At 38.5% G+C, this 20,431-nt stretch overlaps 1 protein-coding gene across 3 annotated transcripts in view; it reads left to right on the top strand.

Moving 5' to 3' along the window:
• Positions 1-291: 291 nt before the first annotated feature.
• VRK1 (VRK serine/threonine kinase 1) overlaps positions 292-20,431 on the top strand; it is an 85,495-nt gene continuing 65,355 nt past the window's right edge. For 2 of the 3 annotated variants that reach the window (XM_023205592.1, XM_023205590.2), the window contains exon 1: positions 292-435. The gene's annotated coding sequence lies outside the window, so the exon portion shown is untranslated. The remainder of the gene's footprint in view (positions 436-20,431) is intronic. The other variant, XM_023205591.1, reaches the window with a different exon arrangement.

Genomic DNA, 20,431 nt, shown 5'->3' with positions numbered 1-20,431 from the left:
CAACTAAGTTTAAAGTACTGTCTATAGATTATTTCATTTAATCCTAACAGAAACAGGAAACTTATTTTGCATCCAACTCTCTGCCAACACAATAAATCAAGCTACTAAGAACAAGGCTGTAAACCGTATTTCCTAGAAGGCTAGGGAGCAGAAGGACGGGGATCTCCCTTTGCAGCGAAGAGACTCCAACTCCCAGGATGCCTTGGGAGCGCTGGACCACAGCTCCCGGCATTCCCGGGGAGGCGCGGGGCTAGCGTAGCCTCCGTCCCGCCCCGCCGCATTCCCGCTCGTCCCGCCCCTCCCCGTCGCCTCCGAGCCAATGGGAAGGCTCCATACTGCAGGGTGCGAAGGGGCCGGTGCCGCTGCTGGGTTGCGAGTCGGCGAAAGCGGCGGGAAGTTCGTACTGGGCAGAAGGTGACGGATCTGCGGCTTAGGGTAGGGAGGCCGCAGGCGACACTGCTCGAGGACTCGCGCGCCGAGCTGGGGGCGCGGAGGAGGGCGGCCGGGGGCTGGGCCGGCACTGGGCCTTCCTGGCAGTCTGTGGGTCCGCCGGGGTGCGGGAGGCGCCGTCAGCCCCGGCCGCCCCGCCGGACCGCGCTCCGCCGAGTGGCTTCCGCCTGCGCGGGCGTTCACTCTTTGCTTGTCTCGCTCGGGCCCCGCCGGCGGTCCCGGGGATGCCTGGCTGGCCAGGCCGGCCCCCATCTGAGCTCCACGTTCTGGACGCGCGTGGTGTCGCGGCCGAGCTCGCAAACGCCGCCTCGGGCCTCGCCGGGAAGCCGGGTCTGTCAGGCGGGGCTCCGGGTGAACACCGCAGGCGAGGCCCCTGCCCCGCGGAGCTCTCTGTCTAGAAGGGAAACAACACACGTAGCTGCGATGCTTTGCGGATACGGACATGCTTTCTTAGAAACGGGACAGGCAATTGCGGGCTAGAGGAATGGGCGCGAGGCTCTTTAGGTTAGGTGATCCGGGAGGGCATCTCAGAGGATGTGACCTTTGACTTGAGATCTGAGAGGGAAGAGGGAGGCTGACCCCTGAGGATAGCAGCCAGGCCTGGGGACCGCGAGGCCGCCCGTTATTTCCCTGTCACGTCGCGGGGAGGCCCCGTGGTCTTGTACTTGAGGGTCTGTCTGGTGCAAGGCAGTTAGAGCCGCTTGTGGGTTTTGCAAAGGAGTTTCGTATCCTGTTCGACAGTTCCTCCTCTGTTCTGCCCCTACCTGGCAGGGTGACATCCTTTACTGATGCAGCTCCATTCAAGGGCAACGCATAGTTTTTCCTACCACTGAAATCGTATTTTGGTTCTCGTGTCGAAACTCTTAGGTGATTGAATTAAAATTCGACAGACAGCAGCAGAGTCAGACACTGTAGGTTCCTGTTAAGGCCACCCATTTTTCTGATGTCCTTTCTTTCAAGTCACCCGTTTTTGTTTTCCTTTGTATAGGCTCTTGCCTTCCCTCTCCTGTGTCCCTTTCTTGGAACAACTTGGAAACACCAGTTTTGCTATTGGGAGGATGTTTTAGGGAAGTGTTGAAGAACCTCATTAATTATTGTGTGTGTGTTTTTCTTTTCTTTTCTTTCTTTTTTTTTTTTTTACACTGGAATTGCCCATCTGTTGAATCTGAAATTCAAAAGAGTAAAAAAAATGTAGGGCAGCATTTGTTTTCAAGAGTTCGCAATAAAGGAACCTTTCTTTATGACATGCTGAGCATGATACTTTGGGGGAGAATTTAATCTAGAATTTTGAAGAGTTTTCAGAAGGAAGCAAGGGTTCTTTATATAGTCATTTTATGTAGGTTACGTTTATGTTCTTCAAAATGGCATGTAGTGATTGGAATTAAATTTCTGGGTGGATATTATTATGTTCATCTGTTACCTATAGAAGGGAATGTAACTTAGTCACTTAATAATAGCTTTCTCTGTTGATGCTACCACAGATGGTATTCTCTACATCTCAACATTGCTGATCAGATTCTGTGTTAATACAGTAACACAACTTGAATTTAATAACAATAAACTTGTGTTAGGCGTTACTGTCAACTTAGTTCTGGTATGTAGTACAAATACCAGCTTTATAGTGCAGTGGCTTCTTGTTATGCTCAGTGCTGCAAAAATTATGAGAGGATATTTGTTAAACAAATGAGATAATGGAGTAATGTGTTAAGCATAGAGCCTGGCATATAGTAAGTTAGTAAGTGCCCAGGAAATGGTTATATGGAAAGCTTATGCTAAGTTTTATTCCAGTATGCAAGTGTATATTTTAAAAATAACAGTAATGCATTCAAAATGTTGACAGACCCTAAAATTAAATTTCTTAAAGGAAATAGGCCAGCTTTTTTTTTTAACCTTGAGAACTAATGTGAAATAATAATAAATATATAAGTGAAATGTCCCAGATGTCTAGAGATGAAAAAAACAAGATTTTAATTTTGACAGCTATAGTTTTTTTCTTAAAAGCATCCCTAATAAGATATAATGTACTATGATTAGGATTGTGATTTGAAAAATAAAACTTTAAAAATATTTTTGATTTGGAAAATAAAACTTATTTGGAAATGAAGCGAAGCTTTAAGATTTACCTTATATCAAATGAAGGATGTCTCCTGAATTTATGCAAATGTGCAAATGCTTATATCTCCATAGATCAGGCAGTGAGCCTAATGGGAATTAAATGCTGCCTCTTTGTGCGTGTGAGTGAGGCTTTCATGAAAATTGCTCTTGATGGGTTCTGAGAATGGATTGGTAACTGAATAGGACTGGAGAATATTTTTCAGACTGGTTGGATATTTTACATGCTTGCCAGGGTTATTTTTCGGAGAAGAAATGGACTCATTTATTCACCAGAGATCACATGCCCCCTATTTGCAAGGAATTGTGCTAGGTGCAAAGTCTATTCTTGCTATTGTAGTGTTTTGCTGAAGCAAGTTTTCTTTATTTTAAATTAATGTGCGTCTGTTTTGTTTTTTTTTTAAACGTTATCTAGCATCCAGCACAGAATAATCCAATGAATGTGTAGGGCACATTTGAAAAACTGTACTATTAATGTTAAAATGTAGAAAATGTTTAATAAAGGTGCAAGATTAATTTAAAAGGGTGATAGAACCCTAATAAAACATTTAGGTAGGTGTTGTAACCAAGATGTAATTTTACCCTAGGATAAGTTTGGCTCCTTTGATCAAAATTCCTGTGAATCTATTTCTCATTGCCATTATAAAGATGCAGAGGGCTGTGTCCTTTCAATTTTTTTCCCTTTGGTGCTTGAATGATATTTAAGCACCCAGCATTCCAAAGTTGCTATTTTGAAGTAATTTCATGCACTTTCCCAATTACTCCTGCTCCATCTCTCCCAATGTTGTCTTAAATCTTTGCACTCAAATTCAAGCACATCCTACTACTCTTGTTCTGAGTGACATATGGGCAACACTTTGAAAAAGAAAAGCTCTCTAGAAAATCTAGAGAGGTATGAGCGATGGCCCTTCTCCCATATTAGGAGTTACATTTTTAGTATTCATCAATAAATACTAATGAGAAGAAACTGCTCTACTTTTACCAACATTCTTCAGGAAATTTATTAAGAATTTTATTAGCCACAGCATCTTTGTCAGCTTGGAAAAATATATGTTTGTGAATCATATTTATTTAGTCTTTAGGTAAGTACATGGATTTTGATGATTCTTTGCAGTTACTCCTATCTCTCTATGGGTCTCTTGCCCATAGGATGGGAACCAGTGCTCTAGGATTTGAAAATTAAGGTAGATATTGTTCACACTGACAAATATTGAAGATGAATATTAAACGTGTATACTAAAATGTTTATTGGTAAGTCTTATTCATTAAATGGGAAGATACACTAGATGAAGTAATAATTAAATTGCAAGGTAATTTGAGATTTGGGAATGTTCTGTCATACACTTTTAAAGCAAATATTATACTGATAATGGAAGGACACGTGTCTTGTGGAGCTCAGTATCAGGAACAATATAGTTGGTCCTCTAGGGGACTAAACATGAGAACTGAAAGTCATTAGGAACACCAGCAGCCCCATTCTACTGTTTCGAGGACCTTATAATTTCTTTCTGTGTATTTTCTTTTCTTTTTGAGGACTGTCTGTCTGGGTGTTTGTATGTTGGCAGATATGTCTGCTCTAGACTTAGATACTTGCTTTAAGAATCCAAAAGAGATTGCCTTATCTAATTGTCATTTATATCTAAAATTAAACCATGACTTTAGACATAGGTAAGATAACCATAGCTTTATTTCAGGTTAATTGCTTTTCTTAAACTCTGTTTATCAAGTAACAGCTAAAGAAAAGTCATCATTTGATGACACTAAGTATTAATGCATTGTGATTGCATTTCACAGTATTAAGTGTTAGAACTGTTAGACCTTAAGTCTTTATAGATTGTGTCTAGAAAACATAGGGAAAGAAACGTTTACCGTTTCTACTGTAGTCTTTAGAGTTGCTTTTTTCACACTTTATTGCAGTTTACTATATAATTTGGCAACAGCTATCAACATAGAGATTATATGTAATTACAGTGTACCCTGGAACAACTCAGGGGTTGGGAGTGCTGACCCCCACGCAGTTGAAAATCCATGTATAAGCTTTGACTCCTCAAAAGCATAACCACTCAGCCTTTTGACCAGAAGCTCTACCAATAGCATAAACAATTAACGCATATTTGTATGTTATATGTACTATATGCTATATTCTTACAGTACAATAAGCTAGAGAAAATAAAATGTTATTAAGAAAACCCTAAGAAAGAGAAAATATATTTCTTGTTCATGAAGCGAAAGTGGGCCATCTTAAAGGTCTTCATCGTCATTGTCTTGGTGCTGAGTAGGTTCAGGAGGAAGAACAAGAGGAGAGGTTGGTTTTGCTGTCTTGGAGTGGCAGAGGCAGAAGAAAATCTGTGTATAAGTGGACCTGCACAGTTCACACTCAAGTTGTTCAAGGGTCAGCTGTATACATTTTTTTCTTAGAGGTAGTAAAACAAATCTGTTATTTGGGAATCAGGACAAAAGTTCTAAGATTCATTTTTTAATAATAAGTTCAGATTATAACATTTAAGAAGTTTAATCTTGTTTTTTCAGACTTGCAGAAAATACTTTAGAAATACTGATTGTAAAATTTATCTTTCATATGTTGCTGGTAGGAATCTAAAATGATTGCTGGAAATTAGTTTGGCAATTTCTCGAAAAGTTAAACATACACTTGACACACAATCCAGCAGTTGCACTCCTGAGCCTTTATCCTAGAGAAATGAAAACTTACGTTCACAAAAAAACCTGTACATGAATGCTCGTAGCAGCCTTGTTTATAGTAGCTAAAAATCAGAAACAACTCACATGTCCTTCAATGGGTGAATGGTTAAGTAAAATGTGATAGTCTTGCAGTAGAACACCACCATCAAAAAAAGAAACAAACTTGGTACATGCAACAACTTGGATGGAGTTTAAGGGCATTGTATTGAGTGAAAAAAGCCAGTCTCAGTCAGAGGTTGTATGATTCCGTTTATATAGCATACTCAAAATGACAGAATTATAGAAATGGAGAACAGACCGGTTTTGCTGGGGTTAGGGCTGACTTTCTTTGAGATGATACAACAGTTCAGTGTCTTGTCTGTGGTGATGGTTACATGAATCTGTACACATGACACAATGTCCTAGAATTAGACACACAAAAGAATGTAAAAGCTGACATTTCAGTAAGTAGTTCAATGATGAATATTGTATTAGTGTCACTTTCCTGCTTTTGATAATTGTACAGTGCTTGTCCATTTTTTGACTGTATCACGTTTAACCATTTACCCATGGAAGGCCATGTGGGTTGTTTCTGGTTTTTGGTGATTGCAGATAAAGCTGCTATGAACATTAATGTACAGGTTGGTGTGTGACTGTAAGTTTTAATTGTTCTAGAATAAATGCCGAGAAGTGCAACTGTTGGGTCATATAATGATGAAATCTTGAGCCCTCTTATTCTTTCCCAGGTGGGATGTGAATCATCCCTTTGTCCACCGTATCCACACTGTATACACCACCCACCAGCTAGTTAGTCACTCTTGGTTATCAGATTGACTGTCTGGTATCTTGGTGCTTATGTTCAAGAATCCCTTATTTTACTTAGTAATGACCCGAAGTGCAAGACTAGTGATGCTGGCATTTTTTTTTTTTTTTTGAGATAAGTCTCGATCTTGTCCCCCAGGCTGGAGTGCAATGGTGTGATCTCAGCTCACTGCAGCCTCCACCTCCCAGGCTCAAGCGATTCTCTTGCCTCAGCCTTCCTAGTAACTGGGATCACAGGCGCCTGCCGCCATACCTGGCTAATTTTTGTGTTTTTAGGAGAGACAGGGTTTCACCATGTTGGCCATGCTAGTCTCGAACTCCTGACCTCAGGTGATCTGCCTGCCTCAGCCTCCCAAAGTGCTAGGATTGCAGGAGTGAGCCACCGTGCCCAGCTGCTGGCCTATTGTTATAATTAAGTATTGTTGTTAATCTCTTAACTGCCTCTAATTTATAAATTAAGCTTTATCGTATGTATATCTAATGTATATATAGGAAAAAGCATATTTATGTAGGGTTTGATACTCTCCATACTCTCCATCATTTAAGGTATCCACTGAGGGCTTTGGAATGTATCCCTCACAGATGAAGCGGGGGCTACTGTATTTGAGAGAGAGTTTCTCCACATCCTTACTACCATTTGGTATCAGTGATATTTTTTTGTGTGTACTAGTATCTCCTCATGGCTTTAATTTTCATCCTAATGGCTGATGATTTCATGTGCTTATTTACCATTCATGTTTTTTTTTTTTTTGGTGATTTGTCTGTTCAAACCTTTCACCTGTTTTGTGATTGGTTTGTTTTCTTATTGATTTTAGAGCATTCTTTACATGTTGTGTATACAAATCCTTTGCCAAATATATGATTTGTAAATATATTCTCTCGGTCTCTGGCTTCTCTTTTCATTCTCTTCTAGTGTCTTTAGCATCTAAAAAGTTTTAAATTTTGATAAAGTCCAACTTCTCAATATATGGATCGTGTTTTTAGTGCCTTTCTTAGAACTCTCTGCCTAACTCTAGGTCAGGAGGATGTTTTCATTTTTTCTTCTAAGTGTTTTACCCGTATATGTCTTACATTTAGATCCTTTTTGGTTTCATTTTTGCACAGGATGTGAGATTTAGATCTTGGTACATTTTTCTTTTCCTTTTGTCTATGGATGTCCAGTTGTTCCAAAACCATTTGTTGAAAAGCCTACCCTTTCTCCATTGAATAAGTTTTAAAAATCAAAAATCACTTGACCATATACTGTAAATTAGATATCAAAACAAAGACTGGAAGAAGTGAATGAGCAATTAAGTATGAATAAATACAGGTTTATTGAAGGTATAACATGGCTGGAGTCTGGAAAAAGTGGGCAAACATTTTAGAGAATAACATGGGCAAAGATCTGTTCTAGAGAAAATAAGTAAGAACTGGCCGTTTTGGGGAGTTATGCAAGTGAAGGGAAGTAGAGAAGTAAAGGAAGAATCATTGGTTCATGAAAAAGAAAGAGTATATAAACTTCTGGCTAGATTGAAGCATTTGTAGTCAGTTTCATTGGCCCTTAGGAAGGTGCTGTATATTCTTAAGCAGGAAAATGGTATGATAGAAACGGTATTAAAGAGAAGTTGTTTTAGGACAATTTTTGGCAGTGATACGTTGGTAGGAAGAATGGGATATAATCATGACCCTTGACTTACTACTTTGTATTACAAATATCTGCCAGAAAGCTAAAAAAGTGGTGTTATTTCAGAATGTTATAAATTCCTAGTATTTTCTAGAAGGCAGTGGTAGATTTCAAAGTTTGCTACTGTCCTCAGTGATGGATATTGAGAAGTCTGCAGGACTTCCAAACTGTTTCATATTTATGCTACTGTTATTAAGTTATACATGTAGGAAAAAGAGTAGTTTCCATTGGCTTATTGTTGATGTGGGTGACATTTCTTACCAGGCCTGAAAAGAGTCCAAGAGTTGAGCAACTGAAATGATAAAAACATAAAGAGTTCATAAATCGGTCCAATGAGGAAAAGTTAATGGGATCAGATTTATTTATCATGGCAAAGAGGAGACTCAGGGGTTTTTAGATCAGTATGTCCTGATACTTGTATGTGAAGAACTATACAGAAAATGATGATGACCAGCTGTTCTTCAAAATCCTGAGGACTGCATAAGAACAAATGGCTCAAATTGCACCTTTAAGGTTTTGGTCTTAGGGAAGAATTTCCAGACAGTAAGGACATTATGTATTTCATGTGAGATATCAAAGGATACACTAGAAACCTAGATGTAGTATAGGAACATTTTGCTTGTAGTCAGGGGGATGTGAAAAGATAACAGATCTGTGTTTTTGCCCTTGAGTCCTGTTAAATTCATGAGCGAAAGTACTCACTTTCCATTTTGTTAGTGCCCACTTCACTTGGTTTCTTTCTCCCGGCAAATTATACCCTTCCCCTCCCCCACCATTTATCTGTGGGGATCTCATTTGGTTTCTGCTTTCTTTTGTGCATTTAAAAGATTATCATGGCTGTAGATTGGACTTAAGTCATTTTAAAAATAATCAGTCAACAAATAGAACCTGTATAGTGTCGAACTACTAGAAATCAATGCATTTCTGTTCCTATTTAGAACATGGAAAAATGTATCATCCCATTAAGAAAAAAATCATTGCTGACTTGTTGGGCCAAGGATTTTACAGTGTAAGAGGTTACCGTTGACACGTGTTAATGAAAGAAGGGCAGTGTTAAAAGCTTTCATGCAACAACTCAGATGTTTTTAAAGTACCTTTTCTGTTTGATTTAACTTCCTTAGTCTGATTCTTTTCTGCTTGTCTAGATCTTTTTTCCACTGAAATGTTGAGATTGACCAAGAATATTTCACTTGTGATTGCAGCCCTTCAGTATTATCACAGAGATTTTTTTTTTTTTTCTGCAGAAGAGCAAGCTCTTATAGTGCTGTGCAAGCTGCCCATTTAAAACTATCATTGCTTGGCACCTATGCCCTAGTGACAGTTTGACCAACATGTGAGCAGGCATACTGCCATCCTGACAGATGGGCGTGAGTATAGGCAGCCAAGAAACCATGTATCTGCATCTAGTGTATTTGTTAAGGGCAGGATTCCCAGTCGGGGATGTTCAAACGTCTGTCCATCCTGAGCTTTCACGCCTATGGATAAAGGGATGTCATCATTAATCCCAGCTTCCATGGGTATATAAGAGCTTCTTGGCTCTTACAGAAGCAGGCAATTGGGGACAATCAGGATAATTGTTCTCTTCTTCATCACAGGACTACTTCAAATAATCCTTTCCTCTTTTTCCTAGCCAGCTAGGTTTACAGTGAGTACAAACCTGTTCAGACATTGTCCTGATACTTGTGGAATATGTGCTTCCTCATTTCTTTTCCAGAGTTTGAAAGCTTTGAAAGTCATTTGATGTTTATGCTTTGGACAGTGACATATAAAATTGGATCAGGTAGATCTAGTTCAAATATTGACTGCTGTGTGACATTAGAACAATTCAATTTAGCATCAAATCAAGGTAAAGTAATACCTATCTTAGAGTTGTTGAGAGAATTAACTGCAAAATGTATACATGAGTCATTTGGTGTAATGTCTGGCCCACAGTAAGTGTTCAGTAAATGTTTGTCGTCATCATCATTTTCACTTTGGTATACCTGAAGATATTTTTCTCTGGAGAGGTATCTGAAACAGAAAACTTTTTTCAATTCACTCTCACTTCCCATCATTCTCCTTCCTTCCCTCCCTCCCTCCCTCCCTCCCTTCCTTCCTTCCTTCCTTCCGTCCTTCCTTCCTTCCTTCTCGCTCTGTCAACCAGGCTGGAGTGCAGTGGTGTGATCATAGCTCACTGCCACCTTGATTTCCTGGGCGCAAATGATCCTTCTCCTGAGTAGCTGGAATGACAAGCCACCATTCCTGGCCCACCATTCTTGTGACATCATCACATGGTCTGGTCTATAATGAAATGCCTCCAATGACAGAGAACTCACTACCTCTAGGGCAGAATTTCTCAACCATGGGATTATTGACATTTTACATGGGTCATTGTTTGTTCTCTGCACTGTGGGATGTTTAGTAGCATCTCTGGCTACAGAGACAAAATCATCTCTGGTTGAGAACCATTGCTCTAGAGACAGCATATCCTATTTTTATTAAAGTTTTGACCGTTAGAAGGTTCTTTCTTACACTGAGTGGAAGTCTACTTGTTTCTTCTACTCACTTCTGCCTTTTGGAGAAATGTAGAACAGGCTGAATCCCTCTTCCACGTAACATCCTTTCAAATATGTGAAAATAGTCATCAAGTATTCTCAGTCTTTTTGGTTTGAAACATCTCCAGTTCATTAGCTGTTCCTTACATGGCATGGTTTCATGTCAGTTTACCACATTGGTGGCTTTCCTCTTTTTAAAGAAATTTCATTTTAAACTGTAGTGCTTTGAATTGAATTCTGTGCTCCAGACATGGCTTGATACGTGAGAAACAGAGTTGTATCTCTTGTTCTAGATACAACACTTTTCTTCTGTGAGTTAAGGGAAGATATCACCTTCCTTCTTCTACATACTATATTTTTATTAATATTGGCTATATCATTTTGTGACCACATCATACATTGAACATAAAGCTGAATAAAATCCCTGCATCTATCTAAGCTATGTCTTTTCATCCTGTTTGTATGCATTAGTTTTGGGGTCCAACCATGGGAGCTTATGTTTGTCTTGTTAATTTTCTTTTTATTGAATTTAGCTAACTGCAACTTTTAAAGATATTTTGCAATCCTAATTATTGGTTTAATTGGAAGCTTCTAGCCTAAAAGAACATGTATGTGATGATGCTATACACTAAGACTGGAAATACAAGAGAAAGAAGTCATTCTGTCTCTCTCTCTCTCTCTCTCTCCCCCTCCCCCTCCTTCCCCCTTCCCTCCCTCCCGCTGTCTCTCTCCCCCTCCATCCATCTCTCTCTCTCTCTCTCTCTCTCTCTGTGTGTGTGTGTGAGATTAAAAAGATTGAGTATGGAAGCCTGGGTAATACCAATATTAAGAGGCAGCTGGGCAGAAAGGAAGTAAGAAAGGAGACCAAGAAGTGGTGGTCAAAAAGTTAGGATGAAAATAATAGGAGTGTCTTGTAATGCTGGAGTGACTGTGTGTTAGGTACTGTGGTAGATACTTGAATAAAAAATGAATAAGACATGGTCCCTGCTTTCTGCCCCGTTTTTGTTTAATTGTTCAGTTTGTGTAACTGCCTGGTCAGTCATTCCTCGAGACTTGGAAGTCATCCTTTATTTCTCCCTCATACCCTTGCCTCTTTGGGTTACTAAGTTCCACTGATTAAAAAAATTGTTTTGAAGTGTAACAAAAAGGTGCACAAGCATCAAGCTCAATGATTTTTAAAGTTTTACAAAGTGAACACCCTGTAATCACCACTACCCAGATCAAGGTATTCATTTTCTAGCACCCCAGAAGCCCAGATTATGTGGGGATATCTTGCAGACAGTAGTTACTCCCACCCAAGGTAACCATGATTCTGACTTACATAACTATAGTTTTACCTGGTTTTGAACTCATATGTAAATGGAATAATGCCCTCTGTACTTTTTTTTTTTTTTTTGCCTGACTTCTTTTACTCAATGTTGTATCTGAGATTCATTCATGTTGTTGCATGTAGTTTGTTATATTTAAAAATAGCTCTATAGTTGTGGTTATCTATCCCTACATAATACACTAGTTTTGATTATTGGTTATTACATAACACACCACTCCAAACTTAGTGGTATAAAATAACAGCCATTTTATTATGCTCATGGATTCTGTGGATTGGGAATTTGGTGGTTATGGCTTATCACTGCCCTACAATGGTTGGAGTCTAGAATCATTTAGAGGCTTCTCCACTCACGTGTATGGTACCTTGATTGGAAAGTCTAGAAGGCTAGGATCATCTGATACTATTGACCAAACCTACATGTGGGGTCAGGAGGTTTTGGATTTTCACAGCATGTTGGCTGCGTGTCCAGAGGAAGCTTCCTGAGAGTAGCTTATCTTCAGAAGTCATATAATCTCACCTCCACCATATTCTTTTGCTTGACAAAGACACAGCCTGCCTGGATTGAAGGGGAGGGGACATAGACCTCATATCTTTATGAGAGGTGTGTCAAAGAATTTGTGGTCATTTTTTAAAACTACCACAAATTACATAGCAAAATTCATTTATTCATTCTATTTTAGGTATTTGAATAGTTTCTGTTTTGAGGCAATTATGAACAATGTTGCTATAATCATATACATATGTATATTGATGTATCCTTTGGCATACTTATATATTCATTTTGGTTGGGTATATATGTAGGAGTAGAATTCCTGGTCAAAATGTATATACATCTAGCTTTATTTCTTTTTCTTTTTCTGAAACGAAGTCTCACGTTGTCACCCAGGCTGGAGTGCAGTGGTGTGATCTTAGCTCACTGCAGCCTCTGCCTCCCAGGTTCCAGTGGTTCTCCTGCCTCAGTCTCACGAATAGCTGGGATTACAGGTGCCTGCCACCAGGCCTGGCTCATTTTTGTACTTTTAGTAGAGATGGGGTTTCTCCATGTTGCCCAGACTGGTCTCCAACTCCTGACCTCAAGTGATCCACTTACTTTGGCCTCCCTAAGTGCTGGGGTTACAGGCGTAAACCACTGCACCCGGCCACGTGTCTGATTTTAATAGACACTGCCAAACTGTTTTTCATCCTTGTTGTACCTATTTATACTTTTACCAACATATGAAAGTTCCAGTTACTCTGCAGCCTTGCTTCCCTTGATATTGTCAGTTAAATACTACAAAAAATTAATCACTAGTGGCTGCATAGAACTCAGTGTGGTTTTCATGGGCATTTCTCTAATGACTGATAATTTGAGTACTTCTTTATATGCTTGTTGGCCATTTGGATACCCTCTGTTATAAAGTTCCTCTTCAAGTCTTTTGTCCATTTTAAACAGATTGGATTGTCTTTTTTCTTATTGAAATGTGGAGTTTATAAGGTATCTGGATTTGAGTCCTTTGTTGAATATGTGAACTATAAAAATATCTTCCTGTCTTACGGCTTGTCATTTCACTCGTAATGTGTTTTTGATGAACTGGAATTCTAAATTTTAATCAATTCCAATGTATCCATCTTTTCCTTTATGGGTAGTGTTTTTTTGTGTTTAAGAAGTTTTTGCTACTCCAGGGCGATGAAGCTATTTTCTTATGTTATCTTCTGGAAGCTTTAGTATTTTGCCTTTCAGATTTAGGTCAAAGTCCCCAGGAATTTGTGTGTTGTGAGGTAGGGATCAAGGCTTCTTTTTCTTTTTTCATATGGTAATCTATACAAGTAGTAGCAGGTGGCATTGGGTCTGGTGCGCACAAGCCTGGGAGTTAGGATTCCAGTATTCTCCTCCTTAGGTTATCTTTAATGAGCCTTCTGCACTTGGGCATATTCTTAAATCCCTCTTGACTCAGCTTCATTTGTGAAATGAAGGATTTGAATGGAATGTTTTCTGATTTTCATTCTGACTGTGGTTTGCTAGATCTCTACCTACTTTTGTAGTTGTATTGAGGCTTGTTAGAATCTTTTTATATCTGGATTCTGTTATCTAAAATATTCATAACATCTCCCAGCTTTATGTTGTCCCCAGTTCGAATATGCCGTCTAGAACTTAGCTGCTGAGGAAAGATAGTTTTGTGGATCACGTAGGCAAGTCCAAGATCACCTGTTCTTCTGATTTTTATTTTTTATTTTTTATTTTTTTTGAGATGGAGTCTCACTCTGTTGCCCGGGCTGGAGTGCAGTGGCGCTATCTCAGCTCACTGCAACCTCTGCCTCCTGGGTTCAAGCAGTTCTCCCACCTCAGCCTCCCAAGTAGCTGGGATTACAGGTGCATGCCACCATGCCCAGCTAATTTTTTGTATTTTTAGTAGAGACGGGGTCTCACTGTGTTGGCCAGGCTGGTCTTGAACTCCTGACCTCAAGTGATCCACCCACCTTGGCCTCCCAAAGTGCTGGGATTACAGGCGTGAGCCACTGCGCCCAGCCTCTGATCTTACTAGTATAGTATACTCTGTCCCTTGCCAGGAGTTCATCATGCTTTCTTTAGTAAGTCATGGTACAGGACACCAATTCCATTTAAAAAAAAAATTAGCTATCTCCTACAGAAAGGAGCAAATTCCATTTTTGAAAGTCATCTGCACATACTATTCATCTTACTTGTCCCTTCAGTTTCGTACTTGAACTTTTAAGAATCACATACACAGCGTAGAGTTTCATGAATCAGCAGAAGTCATTCAAGATCAGTGAGTTGTAGTCTCAGCAAATTCTGTCTTCCATCTTGGAAAGTGGCATACATTCCAAATTACTGTATCAGGTTTGTGTAATATGTTTGTGTCTCTAAGAAGAGTGAGTCAGGAACAACCCTGGATGACAGAACAGAAAAACTATCATTTGCTGGTTTCTTTGTGTTCTTAGTGGCCTGCTTTGAGGTGCTTTTAACCCTTCTTTGGAAAGATCTAGTTTGGTTTCCACAGAATGCTATAATCAATTGTAGCTATTCTTTGTTATCGTTATTATCACATTGTTCCTCTCATTAACCCCCCTTTTTAAAATCAAACAGCTTTAGTGAGAGATAATTTACGTACCATACAATTCATTCATTAAAAGGTATAATTCAGTAGTTTTTAGTGTATGCACAGGACTGTAACCATCACCATAATCTAATTTTAGAATGCTTTCATCAGTGCTAAAAGAAACCCCCTACTCATTAACAGTCATTCTCCATTCCCTACCCGATCCCTTAGAAACCACAAATTGTTTTGTCTATAAATTTATCAATTCTGGAAAATTTACATAATTGGAATCATATAATATATAGTCTTTTGTGACTGGTTTCTTAACATATATTCAGGGTTCATCCCTGTTGTACATGTGTTAATACTTTATTTCTTTTTATTGCTGAATAATATTCCATTGTGTAGATGTACCATATTTGATTTATCCATTCATCAGTTGAAGGACTTTGGGGTTGCTTTTATTCTTTGACTATTATGAATAGTGCTGCTATGGACATTTATGTACAAGTTGTGTGGATATGTGTTTTCATTTCTCTTGAGTTTGCCTAGGTAATTCTTTAAGTTTTTTAGGGACTACCAAACTTTCCCAAAGTGGCCATACTGTTTTATGTTCTTACTAACAATATGTAAGGATTCATATCTCTCTAGATCCTACCAAAACTTGTTACTGTCTTTTTGTTTATATACGTCCTAGTGGGTAGGAAGTGGTATCTTGTTGTGGTCTTGACTTTCATTTCCCTAACAGCTAATGGTGTTGCACATCTTTTTGTTTGCTTGTTGGCCATTTGTTTATCTGTCTTGGAGAAATGTCTGACCAAATCCTTTACCCATTTTTAAATTGGCATAGTTGTCTTTTTGAGTTCATTAACCTTTTAATGTTCACTCTGATTTATTTTTAACTCAGAATGTTTTTTCTTTTTCTTCCATTTTGTTCAGAGACTCTTCCTTCTGTATTAAGCAGGATGCTTAAGAGGGTTTTCAAGCCCTTTTACATTTTCTTTTCTTTCTTTTTTTTTTTTTGAGACGGAGTCTCGCTCTGTCGCCCAGGCTGGAGTGCAGTGGCCGGATCTCAGCTCGCTGCAAGCTCCGCCTCCCGGGTTTAAGCCATTCTCCTGCCTCAGCCTCCCAAGTAGCTGGGACTACAGGCGCCCGCCACCTCGCCCGGCTCGTTTTTTGTATTTTTTAGTAGAGACGGGATTTCACCGTGTTAGCCAGGATGGTCTCGATCTGCTGACGTCGTGATCCGCCCGTCTCGGCCTCCCACCCTTTTACATTTTCTTGGCAACAGGTTCCATTAGCAGCATACATACATGTGAATTACCTTAGACTGGAAAATGTATATCTACTGGTTATTGGAATAGATCATTTGTGGTTCATACTGGTTATATTAATAAACTGAACTCTGCTCCTTTCCCTACAAACCAGGGGGTAAAATGCCTGGCTTTGACTTTAATCCAAGCCTTTCATTTTACAGGTAAGGAAAAAAAAAACCTGGAGAAGTTGGGTCTCAAGGTCTTAAGTTCCCAACAGGTAGACCTGGACCATGACTTTAATTCAGCCCATTCTTAAGAACTATCAGTTGGTTTCACATCATGTGGCAGATACGTCAGAATGAAGGGATACCATGGTAAGACAGGGTCCCTGATTTGGAGATCCTCACAAACTGTGTCACAAGAGATTGACATATACACAACTAATGGTTATACAGTATCACAATTGCTGTGAGTTATGTACAAGGATGTGTAGTCAGTCCAGTGCTCTTAACACTGCTCAGTGCTGACTGGGATTTTTGCCTTACTTTCTTTTGCATATAGGCAGAATTAGATTCTTGAGTAGTTGATTTTGTTTGGGTCAATTAGTAAGAAATGATAACACAAATGCCATCATTCAAGCCCTGAGATTACAGAAGAAACAGACTTTAGAATCTTCAGGGTTTTGGACTAGAATCTAGAAGATAGTCTCATTAAGTGCACCATTATTATATATGTATTATTTTCTTAGCTTTTTTCATATATTCTTCAGTGGCTTATACATCAAGTTTTTTCCAACTGAATTTGTGTTAGTATATTAAAAAAAACTAAAAACTTTTCTGAAGACGTTTTATTTACATCAGTGATTTATTTCATTACTTTTGTCCTTTGGGTTTTTGGAAGTCATGTTTCTTTTCACTTGACAGAGTTAGGCCATGGGATATGTATTTATAGTAAGATGTAAGTATGTTTCGGTTTGATCTTTTATACTATTTTTATGGCATTTATATTTATGGCTATGTTATTAGTCACTAAAGCAAATGTTTTTCCACCTTAAGACTTCTTGTTTTGCACATGATTTATTCTGCAGTATGTGCTCTCTTTTAATTAGCAAAAGGCATTTTTACAAAAATTACACTTTCCTTGCAACTTACTGGTTGTAAGGCCATGGACAGATTATTTAATTTCCCTTATCCTTGGTTTCCTTATATAATGATACAGTCAGTATCATTACACCTTTGTTTTATGGTTATCGTAAGAATTAGAGATGATGTGTTTAAATTACCCAGCAGATAGCTTGCCACATAGATGCTTGAATATTGATGGTATTAATTGTAATATATTAGTTCATTTATACATAAGAGCTATAAATTCTAGTTAATGGTTAATTGATTCTTCGTGGTATGGATTACTCATTTAGGATTAATTGAGCAAAAATAAGTGATCATATTAATGTAAGAACTTGATGTCAATATTCATTTTCAGTTACTTGTCTTTTAGAGACTGTAGTACGTTAAAGACTAGAGACTATTGCTGTTTAAAGACTGACCTCATCTTTATCTTTAAAACTTGAAGGTATGATCCTGTCTGCAGATTGAGGTATTGAGAGTTATTTTTCTATGTAGTCAATTGCAGTGTTTTATCTTGTGGCAGTTAATAGGGCTGACTGTGTTGATTCTGATGCTTTAGAAGCACTGGTAAATTCCAGACTAATATTGGAAAGAATTACTTGGCATTTTATTTACTAAAGTTCTTTTTGTTATTCATGAAGAATTCTTAAAAAGTACTTCAATTGAAAAATTAATACATGCACACAACAATAAATTTAAACAGTATAAAAGAGCCAAGAATGAAAATTAAGCTTCACACCCTTAAGGCATCCTCTGCTACTAATTGATTATATAGCCTCCTAGTAATGTGCCGTATGTACATGCTTGGGGATACATTGTTGCACAGCTCCCAAGGGCGTGGTCATACATATTCAAGCATATATGCAGCGTATATATAATGGTCCTTTTATATAAATAGGAATGTTCTAATACAAGGTTCTTTCCTTGTATTTTTCACTTAATGATATGTCTTGGTGAATATTCCATGCCAATGTATGTAGATCTACCTTATTTTTAAAACTGCATAATATTCTATTCTGTGGATATGCCATGCTTCATTTAATATTATGTTGGTGCAAAAGTAATTGCGGTCCAACCTAAAAGTCCCCTCTTGATGGTAATTAAGGATCTTTCTAGTCTTTTATTGTATATAATGCTGCAGTAACTGTCCATGTATATTTGACAGTATGTGAGTATACCTACATGATAAATTACTGAAAGTGCACTTTGTGAGCAAAAGGGAGTATGCATTTAAAATTTTGATAATGCCAAATTGTTATGCCTTTTTCCTCGTACTCTTACCAACCCAGTGCATTTTCTTATTTTTTGAATTTGACTAATGTGATAACTAAACAATGTCATTTTAGTTGTAGATTAAGTCTCATTGTAATTTTAATTTGCATTTTATTAATGAATGAAGCTGAGTCTGTTTGTTATTGATTTCCAGGATATATTGTTAGTGAAAGAAATCATGGTGAAGAACAAGCTGTATAATATTCTATCTCTCATCTAAGAAATGAGGGATACAGATAAATATATTTTATTTGTTATTTAAAAGGAGAAAACAGGAAGGATAACCCCAAAACGAATGAAACCAGTTATTTGAGGGGAAAAATAATAAAGAGGGAGGGATAGAATCTAGGATTCTCTGAAAATACCTTATATTGTTTGGGCTTTGGAAATGTAAATGTTTTATACATTTAAAAAAAAAGAGGAAAATATATCAGTTAAATATTGAAGTTGACATTGTTAGGAACCAAGGTTTTTAACAAGTGAGAAAAAAAGCCGGGTGCCGTGGTTCGTGCCTGTAATCCCAACACTTTGGGAGGCTGAGGTGGGAGGATCACTTGAGCTCAGGAGTTTGAGACCAACCTGGGCAACATAGCCAGACCTCGCTGTACTAAAAAAAGGAACAGAATAAAACAAATTAGTGGGCATGGTGGCACTGGTCTGTAGTCCCAGCTGCTTGGAAGGTTGAGGTGGGAGGATCGCTTAGGGCCGAGGCTGCAGTGAGCGGTGATTCTGCTATTGCACTCAGCCTGGGTGACAGAGTGAGACCCTGTCTGAAAAGAAAGAAAAAAAAAATCTTGTTGCTCTGTCCGCTCAAAAAACCTAGAAATAATATCTTAGAGCCCAGATTTTGGTCTCTGAATACCATTTTCAACTAAAAGGGAATAATAGGGCCCCTTGTAGAAGTGGCTGATTCTAGGCTTGGGACAGGAAAATGTACAGAAGGAACCTGGAACATTTTGTACTAGGAAAGCAAGGAAAAGCTCCACGACTAGTAGGGTTGTATCAGGAAACAGTGGCCAAATTGAAGGGGCGCCCATTGTCCAGTGGGAAAGAAAAAAATGAGCAGCCCCTGACATTCAGAAGCCTCACGGCTAGGCCATGTTGTCCTACTAAACATGAGCAGTCTCACAGAATACTTTCAACAAAGTTTCTCCGAGATTATGGTAAAATGAGGCAAAGCATAGACAAAAACCAAGGCCACTGTGCCACCTGTAAAATACTTAGCCAAAATGAATGACTGCTGCTTCTTTACCCATTACAGTTTTATCTTCATTCTCAGCTCCCCTCCCTTAGGTAAGATTTATTGAGATATATAACCACAGAATTACCTACTTCCTCACAGCATCCAATGTAGAGAAACCCCTCCTTTCTCTACATTGGATGTAGAGGGGAATTTGGGGGAAGACTCTCCCCCAAATTACCAAACTGAGGGCCAAAGTGTGTAATAGATTTTAACATCTTCTAACTGAGATGCCCCATGGTGCCCTGTGGTATGTGTTCTCACTCACTGCAATGAGTAATACGCCTGTCTTGTTTAATTATAGGTATATTCCTGGTGGTCTTGGCTGAAGGGCATTGATAATAGGTAGAGTAATTTGAACAACAATATCAGTAACAAAAAATACAAGGGAACAGATTAAGTGACAGTATAGGGTCACAATCAGCAAAATTCAAAATGGGAAATTTTACAGGACAGATGACAAGAGGAAGGACAAAAAAGAGGACAGTGGCACTCAAAGAGACTCAAAGACACATCAGCCAGATGCATTGACTAGTATTTGGGTCCTGAGTCAAAGTCAACTGTAAGAAGACATCCTTTGAGACTATTGGATAAATTTGAACACTTCTTATTAGATGACATTAAGGAATTACTGTTAATTTTGTTAGGTGTGGAAATAATGTATGGTGGCTTTATTTTTAAAAAGTACCTGTTAAAAGTATTTACATATGAAATGATGTGTTGTCTGAGGCTTGCTTTAAAATAATCTTGAAACGGGTTAGTAGAAACAAACAAATTGGCCATGTGTTGTTGATAGTTGTTGAAAATAGCTGATGTTTCGGTGGGTACTCATTATATCGCTTCTCTACTTTGTATGTATTTGAAAATTCTTCTAAGGAGAAGTTTTTTTCTTTAAAGTCATATTTATTTCT

This window comes from Piliocolobus tephrosceles, chromosome 6 (genome assembly GCF_002776525.5).
Source record: "Piliocolobus tephrosceles isolate RC106 chromosome 6, ASM277652v3, whole genome shotgun sequence".
NCBI classification, from domain to species: Eukaryota; Metazoa; Chordata; class Mammalia; order Primates; family Cercopithecidae; genus Piliocolobus; species Piliocolobus tephrosceles.
The sequence above is the reverse complement of the archived record's forward strand: the minus strand, read 5'-3'. Positions and strand labels throughout refer to the sequence as shown.